The sequence below is a fragment of the Brienomyrus brachyistius genome, unplaced genomic scaffold (assembly GCF_023856365.1).
Source record: "Brienomyrus brachyistius isolate T26 unplaced genomic scaffold, BBRACH_0.4 scaffold316, whole genome shotgun sequence".
NCBI lineage: Eukaryota > Metazoa > Chordata > Actinopteri > Osteoglossiformes > Mormyridae > Brienomyrus > Brienomyrus brachyistius.
Window position 1 is genome coordinate 30,568 of NW_026042591.1, and position 10,265 is coordinate 40,832.

At 45.1% G+C, this 10,265-nt stretch overlaps 1 non-coding gene across 1 annotated transcript; it reads right to left on the reverse strand.

The window, feature by feature from the left end:
• Positions 1 to 8,151: 8,151 nt before the first annotated feature.
• On the reverse strand, positions 8,152 to 8,223 carry trnad-guc (transfer RNA aspartic acid (anticodon GUC)). The gene has a single exon. It is a non-coding gene; the product is annotated as a tRNA-Asp (tRNA).
• Positions 8,224 to 10,265: the final 2,042 nt, after the last annotated feature.

A 10,265-nucleotide genomic window follows, 5' to 3' on the forward strand; every position in this document is an offset into this window, starting at 1 on the left:
TAAGGGCCACAATAATTAAGCTAGATGGTATATAAAAAAAAAACTAAATAAAAACAGCTAATTATATGTTAAGTGTTCCATGTATACAATGTGGAGGGGGGGGGGGCGACTCGGCAGAACACAAACCCAGCCGAATCACTGACTTCCTGTTCTTAAAACCAAGAACCACATTGGTGCGGTTAATTAGAGGGACAAAGCCTACAGGAGATAAACTCACAGGTAAAGCTAAGAGCCGCCACAGGGTCCTGCTAAAGGGGCCACGGCTTGAAGCCAAACAGGACGAAATAGCTCTGCTAACATCATTCCTCACTTATTCTACAGGAATCTACTGTAAAGCCGCATTAACCACTGACTTCAGAAAGGAGTCACCTGGGACACTGGCAGCCACAAGAGGGCGCTACCTCCTACCTTCTCTTAGGGGCAAAAAAAAAAAAAAATCAAATTTATACCCTGTGATCAGCATAATAAGTCTCTCCCCAGCCTTCAACCCCCAAAAAAAGGACCCCATATGCTTAAGAGCACTCCAGGACAGAGCCCCCCCACAGGGGCAGGCCGTCGACAGGGAGGATATCCGTGCGAGGGACGGAATGTCTTACTTGCCTTGTGTTACATGTTGGCATGGCAGCAGTAGGTCAGTACTACTGAACAAATTATGAGCGAAGACTTAACGATCTTACAGGCCCCTAGCTGGGGACAAAGTGGGGAACAAAAATGAAAGAGCTGTAAGTATCAAAGCGGTAGCAGGGACTGCAAAAAAAATGTAAACACCAGGATACAAGCAGCGGTTTCCATTTCACCTGTCTATGGCACATTTACTGGCTTTGACGTGAAATACATTAACAGTTCTGCTGGATTCAAACTCTCTCCCCCCAGTGCTGCTTTGGTACAGCCTTCCTCTTGACTTGGATTACATGTGACTCACACTGGATAAGAAAGATTACGATGACAATCCGAAAAGGAGGAAAAAAATCAAAGAAAAACAAACTGACTGCACTTCTCACTTACCTTTCACTGAAACCGCGATCACTATCTTGTGGGCTGAGTCTTGCCATTTTTAACAGTTTAGGCTAAAGTGAGTGGGACACCGGAGCTCAAAATGTTACAATGCAGGGGTGGACGCAAAACGTTTTGCGATTAACTTTTGCAAAATAAATAGGTAAACTATTAAATGCCTGTATGGATTATGTCTATAATGGGCCGATTTCAGTGGGGTGGCGATATAGGAAGAAAAAAAAAAAATCATAAAAGATGCTAATGAGAAGTAGAAAATGTCTAAAATGTGACCCTTTCAACACTTTCAGAGTAAGACGACCTCATCTGTGCATGTTGTTATGGTAATATTATCCATCACTGACGTCATAACAGAATAGGGCATGGGGCACGATGTGAAAACTCCAGTGAAGCTGATAATCGTTCACCGGGAAAAAGGTCCGAAGTATTTTCTGCCTTTCGAGCGACACAGCAATGTAGGGAACGATTCTTCCGCAGCTCCCCATCGCTGTTAACGGGATGTGAAGTCATCGTTCTCAGTGTGCGGACATGGACGTGAGACACGGCACGTCTGCGAATACTGAAGCGTTTGGGGACTTGGTCGATCTCCCCCACATTTCAAGCACAGTCTATGGTAGTGTTTCCCAGCCCAGTCCTCGGGGGTACCCCCCCGGTCAGTCCACGTTTTTGCTTCCTCTCAGCACACCTGTACCAGGTATTCGGTGTTCCTGATTGGCTGGGAGCTAGGAGGGAGCGAAAATGTGGACAGTCGGCGGTTCCCCGAGGACTGGGATTGGGCAAACACAGGTGTACGGCAATGTGGAGGTATTCGTCAGTTAGGTGACGCGCAGATGACTCGATTTTAAATTTTCATGCAGCAAAACGACGCGGCTGATTCATCCGACTAACACTCAGCAATTAACCCGATATACAAATATTCCAGGGTACCCAGCAACAGGCAGCACAGGGACTGGCTACGTGACTGGTTTGGCAAGCCGCCAGCTGTAAGGCACGTTTCCCAAAGCCTTTGTTGCTAATAAGGTTATTTGCTAACAACATTAGATAACAACTGAATGGTTCCAACTATGCAAGTCGATAACATGAGGTTTTGGGAAACGTACCTTTTACATTAGCGGGGTCTCAATATCTTCATAATTTACAGCTGGATAAACAATGAGCGTAATGTAACTGTCAACTCATTACCTACATGTCTAATAAATGTTTAATAAATCCCATGAATATCTTTAAAAAAAAAAAAAAAAAACCTCAAATGTGCGGCTATTTTCAGCAGCTAGCTTTAAACATGATGCTGACATTTGACCCCCCAGTATCTTGTAATGAATTTTAAGCGGTGAGGTAACTTTGACAGGCTTTCTTTTCCTACTAATCAGTTACACAGAGACGAGTGTTTATTTTATGTATGTATGTGCGTGCGCGTGCGTGCGTGCGTGCGTGTGCGTGTGTGTGCATGCCTGCTTGAGTTCCACGTGCAGCAGTGGGACAGAAACACAGGAGGGTTGTGGGTCGGCTCCCCGGCGACAGAGACTGAGGGCGGGGTACCTGATCGTCACTGAGATAGTTGGGCAGGCCTCCGACAAAGAGCTTGTGTGGCGAGTCTGGAACCACGGTGGAGACGACCCCTGCAGACAGAGCGGCACGGCGCCCAAAGCCGGCCGATCACAGCAAACCGTCAACATGCCGGATAATGACCACGAGCAAACGGCGCGAGTGAAATAAGCCAACTTCAAATCAGTATGACGTCGTTATCTCCTATATAATATCAGATAAATGTAACTCCAGCAAAAAAATACCTAAATACTGGGGCAGTTTGACGACTGTTTTTTGTCTCTCCCATCTTGCTCTCCATGGGAGATGCTGACACATGCAGCACCAGTCAAAAGTATGGACACACCTGCTCTTAATGCATTTGTCTCTATTTTAGCTGTTATTCACCTTATAGTAAAAGGCCTTTGGGCATGGAAGTTATGCATATGAAGTACTGCAAAGACAAAATTTTTGTCTCTTCAAAATAGGAGCCATTGGCTTCGATGACAGCATTGCGGACTCAACCAGCTAACATATGTACCCACCTGGACCGTTTCTCCAACAGTCCTCGAGTTTCCACAAGTTCTGCGCGCAAGCTGGCTACCTTACTCTTACTCTCATCCAACTGATCCCAAACCAGCTCTATAGAGTTTAGGTTGGGGGGCTGTGGGGACCATCTCTTTCCTAGTTCACAAGGTAATAAGCTACTTGCATAACCTTCAAGGTGGGCTTTGGGTCATTATCTTGCTGAAAAACAAGTCATTTTCAGTAGGTGTGTCCAGAATTTTTAACTAGAATAGGAGCCAGCAACCCTAGAACAATTTGGGGGTTAGGGTCCTTGCTCAAGGGCCCAGTGGTGAAATCACTCTGCCAACCCTGCCAACCAGCAACCTTCTTTTCATGGGCAAACATCACAGAGCCACACAACACCCCTATGTTAACAGTAAGAAGTGAGTGACTGAGCTGTGTGTGTGTGTGTGTGGCTCAGCTGGTTAGGATGCCAGCGTTATCATCAGAAGATCACTGGTTCACATCACTGGTGATCACACCACTGGGCCGGCGAGTTTGCTCTAGGGACAGGCTGACCCTGATTTCTCAAAAAAAAAAAAAAAAAAAAAAACATTCTTCACTTTGGATAAAACTGTCTGCTAAATATTTACAACATTAAGTAAATAAAAGTGAAAGTCTCCCTCTTTATATGACAAGACATCCGCAGCTTGCGAAGGACAGTCAGTCCGTAACGAGTACAAAAAACTGGCCTTGCCGATCGGCTCTTCAAAGGTAAATAAAGATTAAGGTTATGACGGCGACAAGCAAAACGGACCTGGTACGTGGAAGGCGGGCTGCTCTGAGATGCCAGGCAGGGGGCGATAGTCGTGGGGCCGCCTGATTTTTAACGACTGACCCTGGAAAATGATGCCGTCGAAGGCCATTGCCTGCGTGGTCTCATCCACGGACCGAAACTAGGGCAGAACGAAGAACGTCGTTAATCAGGGAAGGCTGCGGTCTCCGCCTGGACACAGCAGCCATTAGGCAGGAAAGACTCTTACTTCAAGGAAGGCAAAGTTCTTGTCCTGGTTTATCTGAACAGCGAGGACGGGATTGGTGGGACCTTGACATAAGCCAGCCAATCGCATCTGGGTATTGAAGAAATCCGCCATGGCCTCCTAAAAAGACAGGCAGACACACTGAATGAAGACAGGCAGACGTCTGAAGACATCAAAACAGGCAAACGAGAAAAAAAATGACTGACAAGTCTAGTACATTTATCTATTTATTTTGCGGACACTTTCATCCAAAGCAACATACATTTCATTGAAGAAGCAGGACCAGACAGTTCCTAGAGCAAATAGTGCTTAAGGGCTGCGCTCGGGGGCCCAATGGTGAAATCACTCTGCTGCCCAAGGGATTTGAACCAACAACCTTCTTGTGACCGGCTCAGTGTCCTAACTCACTGAGCTACACATGACACCAGTATGCATGACAGAAGGCAACGCGGGACTTTGCCTGGACTCACCTCCGTCAGGCCGAAGGGGATGTTGCCGACATAAAGCCGCCTGGCCTGCCGGGTCATCTGGCTGCCGACCATCGGCACCTGGGTGGGCGTCACTGCCACGCCGCTGGTGGTGGATGTTGCCAGTAAAGCTATCGTGGGGATCTGCCCTGCAGCTGTGGGGAGGAGAAAGGGCTTCAAGACCCCAACCAGGGACGGCCAGAACATCCGGATCGTCGCCTTCATTTGCTTCTAACCCCTAGGTTTAAGCTCTCTTCACACTGTCTGAAATCATCCCAAGTGTTATTCCCTCTTTGACCAGCAGGGGGGAGGAGGGCACTCCAGAATAAATGCTTTCATTGCAACCAATATACCATAACCTTGCAATACTGAACTAGCACACATGGAAGCGTCGCATCCAAACCTTGCATTGCCTTGTACTGCATGGGGGTGATGTGCTCGAATCCCGGAGGGGGAACATCCCAGTACTTGTATGTCCTTTTCTTACGGCTTCTCCGAGGAGAGTAGCTGCCCAAACACAAAACAGAAGGTTGTTTTCCCCAAACAATACAGTGTAAACACTCAGAATCTGGCAAAAACAAACAGATGGCAGAATGTTTACATTTAACTTTGGATCGCAGGCAGTTTAAGGTCATGAGGGTGTGACCATGCGCCACTTTTTAGGCTGGCTTTGAGGTCCCATCGCTATGGCGGGGGCTACTTATAAACGCCAGTTAAAATTTAATATGGGTACAGTCCCCCTTCCCACCACGAAGAAACCAATTGGTTGATTGTGAAAGAAACTTGTTAAGAGGCCTCAAACCATGCTAGATATCAGCTTCAGTGCCTGTAACCGGGACCGTGAGGGGGGGTACCTGTGCTTCTTGTGCTCGCGTGAGCTGCTCCGTCGGTCACGACCCTTGCGGTCGCGGCTGCTGCTGCGCTTCTCGTGACTCCGCCCCCTGGAGTCCTTGCTCCAGCGGCGGTGCTTCTCGCCACGGCTCAGAGACCGGCTGCGGCTACGCTTCTTGTGTCGCTCCTTCTCCCGCTCTGGGGGACGACACCGTGGTACCAGTGAGACGGTGGGCGGAGCGACATGACTGCCCCCCTACCATCCATTTCGATAAATCCAAGATGTGTAACTCAGAGGGATTATGAATGTGTGTCCGGATGGTTGTGGGTTTGAAGCCCATGAGTCACAGAGTAATCATATTACCAACTTCCCTGGGGTGCTGGATGCTGACTGACCCAGCGCTATGCCTTAAAAGTCACTTACGGAGACCAAGATGTGGTACGGGGTCTAACTCCCCAGTTTCCTCACCAGAATGAAGCACCTCCATTCAATTCACATATTCAATCACACCCTCCTGAAACAAACACACCCATCTCTCAATGGCTAATAATTTCAAGGGCACAAGGACATCCCCTTGAATGTCAGTCTGTTGTGAAACAATAAAAACATAACCAGACTAATTAATGATATAGGAGCACAGTGGTGAGTACAGTTGCCTCACGCCTCCGAGTCTGGAGGCCTGAATTTTGCCTCTGCTCTCTGTATGGGGAATTTGCCTGGAATAGGCTCCAGGGGAGCCTGACTAAGATAACTGGTTGGACGATGGATGGGTAATTAATATCGTTTCAATCTGACAGACAGCACTTTATTAAACTAGCAATAAAATATCACCTTTCTATCCCAGCAGGTCCTTCATATAGAAGCTTAAATAAATCCCTGAAGGTGCAGTTTTCAGTGAAGCATTTAAACGCAGGTGCTGCTCGAGGAATCAGCTTCATGCATCAGTTATAACAGCGTTACGGTAATGCACCGCTGCAAAAGTACAGACACGGAGCGGCCAATGCATCTTACGTAAATCGGTAATAACCAATTACCGCAATCGCAGGCATAGTCAGAGCGCAGATATGAATGACTGGAACTGCTAGTTTATCAAACACGGCGGCACTTAGTGCTCGTCTAGCCGAATCAGGTCGTTTCGAATGACATTTTAGTGATTTAGTGATAAGGAGCTGATATGACAAGATTGCCATTTGATAGGTACATAAATCAATCCTACTTTCGACTCCGTTGTAACGCATGTTGTATATTTCAGTTGCGTTAGTATGGCTTAAGTTTATTCAGTTTACTGGATTCTCTGCACTTTAATGAAGTTATATGTGTATTGTTATATAACTGTACATCATTGTTAGTTACTGCTATCCGCTGTAAAGGTAGATACAGGTGCAAGACTTTGCAATAACGACCTAAAAGCAGTTGTTATGATTCCAGGGAACGCGGCTGATTTTTAGAGTCTATACATCATGAAGAAACGGCGATCGTGTGAGAAAGACTTATTCTGTACGGATGACAGGGCCAGCATTTCGGACCCAAGGGAAAGGCTATTGTGCATCGGAAAGAGACAAAATCATATCATTATATAGAAAACTCGTCGTAGTATTTAAAAACCAAGTAACTAACACTGTTATTAAGTGCGGACTTTAAATCAAGTGGTCGCGGTCGTTTTTATTTGCATAAAACTTTAAACGTGATCTTGAAAATATAACGCTTGCAACAAACATCCATGCATAGTGTGTTACTGCGAATGAAAATACGCGGGTCACAATTTATGATCCAAGTGTATAATGGTAAATAATTAAATAAATAAAACCGCAGGCTTTCACATCGAGTGCACCCCAATAACGTTTCATTGAAATGTCCATGTTATGTACGCCGGGCACTGATGGATGCAGGCCTAGCGATCTCTATAACAATGCCAAGCAAAGAATGTCACTGATTTACCAAAGCGGTCAGTTTTCGGGGATCCTGCGGCAGCTGGGAGAAGAAGAATCGGGCAGGTTTCAGAATCGGCGAGCGCTCGGATAAAAGGCACCGATTTCCCAGCCGCGCTTTTCTTTTCGGAACCAGCAGAAGTGCCCTCCGCACCATCCTCGGCGCTAGGACACGCCGGCCACTTTATTACCCTAAAACAGGGAGCATACACCGATCTTCAAAGCCAAACTTACCTTGCCGATTTTCGCTTAACTGCTTCTCAAACTCATCGAAATCGGACATTTTTCAGTCCGTACTAAAGACGTATTGCAAAATAAGCAGAGGTCCAACAGTAGGCCTTTGAATGGGCTACAGGCTGCATTGGGTTCTGCTGCTTTTTCTTCCGAGTCGCCTGCCCCTCCTCCCCCGAAGTCATCGGCTCTTCCTCGGTTGTATCACACACAGGTTCGGAAACATTCGATGCGCATTACCGTCCCCTCCTGCACTGGAGGGTTAAGGACAACGTGATTATATCGAACCAAAATTGAAATGTGCAAGTTGACTTTCCTAGTTATACGTCTTCATTTTTATTCTGGGTTTAACAACCATGAGTTTATGACGTATTTTACATGATTAGTTGGCGACTGGACCTTATTGTTTATATCTCTTATTAAGGATCCATCCATCCATACATCAATTATCAAAACCACACACTTACAATCCGAGTCTAGTTTCATATGCTGCGCTGCTGAGCGACCCGCAGAATATTATGCATGAGTACAAGTCACAAGCCCCGTTTCCACTAACACGGGGCCGGTTCTAGCTTGGTGCCTTTTGAGACCGAGGCAAAAAGATGCAGACTCTCCCCGTCGGGGAATCGAACCCCGGTCTCCCGCGTGACAGGCGGGGATACTCACCACTATACTAACGAGGAGATGTACGCGCACTACTTTTACATCTTCAAGATAAACAGCGGATGACTACTAACATTTGCGAGTAATCAATGACTGAGCTTCATGTCATGACCATGGTGCTCAAGAGAAGAAAAAATACATAATGTACGTCCACTGATACCAGAACAACCATATAGCTTTATACTAAGACGATGATTAAACGGAAAATTCCTTTACAAAACACTGCCACAAAATCATAGTTTCGCAATATTACATCGTGCAACGGGACACAGTGTAAGTACGTGAAGTCGGTAATTAAATCAAGAAAAAAAAGTGAGAGGAAAAGAATACTTTTCTATTATCATATTTTTCTAACTGGCCAAACTGAGTCATATTTTGATTATACACACTAACAGAAAAACAGTGCAAATCTCCGGTAGTCCGTTTCACTTGCGCTCCGCTATGGGGCAGTAACAAGCAGAGCTTAAGTGTGGAAGGAAAAAAAAAACACAGGACAGCATCAATCCCAACTTCACAAACGCCGGAGATCGAGATGCTGTAAGCATGACAATTAACATCTTTATCCAAGGGAACAGCTGCAAGACACAGATGCCGCGCCTAACAAAGGTAGGATCGATTCCGAAGTTCAGGCATTTACAGACGCGGACTCTTCTGGAGTTGATTTTTTTCGGGAGATACGCATCAACTTCAAAAGTATGAACCGCATTATATCTATATCTGTTATGACGTTGTAGCTATTGATACTGATGCATCACAAAAATAATTTAAATGTTTTTTCATTCTGACATATGTTCGTTCGGACGAGGATTTTATTATATGAGATAAGTTTTAAATGAAAACTTTTTTTAATCTATATGATTAATTCTCGAATCTAAGCCAGACTTCACATAAATCATTCATTCATAAATATAATGGAACATACAACATCCAGGTATCCATGAAATTTATGATCAGGCTATACGTTTGTGATAACAACAAAACAACACAACATGTATATTTACAATATATGGGCCTATTGTTTAATATTGCCTCCAAATTATAGCCAGACAATAACGCAATAGGCCGACATCAAACTATTTTCATGTAAAACAAAAGTGCTGGCAGTTTGCTTGTGCTTACAGACCCCGCCTTGAGCCCATCCAGAAAGATCCCAAAAATAACCGACAAGCAAAGGTTGTAACAATCTGAGCATGTTTAGTTTAATGTAATCAGGAGCCGAATTAATAACGCGAATAAATGATCAAACCGAAAGTCTGTAGTCGGGAATATCCGATAACGTCTTTGACGTGCAGTTAAGATAGTCAGAGGAAAAACCTTGTAGTTTACTTATATATATGCCTAAATATATGAGTGTGTCTCTCCGGTGATTTAATGATGAATATAACGATTACATATCAAATCACACATTAAGCAATTATTATATTACTAGGTTGAACGTTTTCACTATGTCTGTCGTCACCTTGATTTCACGATTTTGACTATTCTTCTTATCCCAGATTGAACAAGTCATTGTGGCGATGCAAGATCCCGACATGGGGATAAAGATGAAGAATCAAAGACTGTTAATCACAGTGATTCCACATGCGATGACAGGTGCACGATACATATTTTACTTTTTAAAAATAATTTTTCATGCCGCCCGGGTTGTCTTACACCCGGCCGTGCAGTGTCCCGGGGGCCGGGTCCTAATGGTCATTTAAGCCCTTCACAGGAAAGCCCATACATCGGCGGTCTTCGGGAATCCTGTGCATTAAGACTGTCATCGATCTCCTTGCGCTCATATTTATTTATGTAATTTATTTATCGAGTTCAGCGTTTTTGATTTATGACGGCTTAATGCATTTCTCGACTCTAACTAGATGCCTTCCTCGCTATGCCTTCCCAGGAAATGATATCGTGGAGTGGCTAATTCAGAAGTACTCCATCATGGAAGAAGGTAGGGCCGAGAAGTATGTAGGGAAGCGTTACCTGGTGCTCTTATGTGAGGTTAATCGATTGTTTTTTTCCCTTCGTGACGACGATGGCGCCCCTGCTGGCGAAAGACGTCATCAGGTTTTTTTTT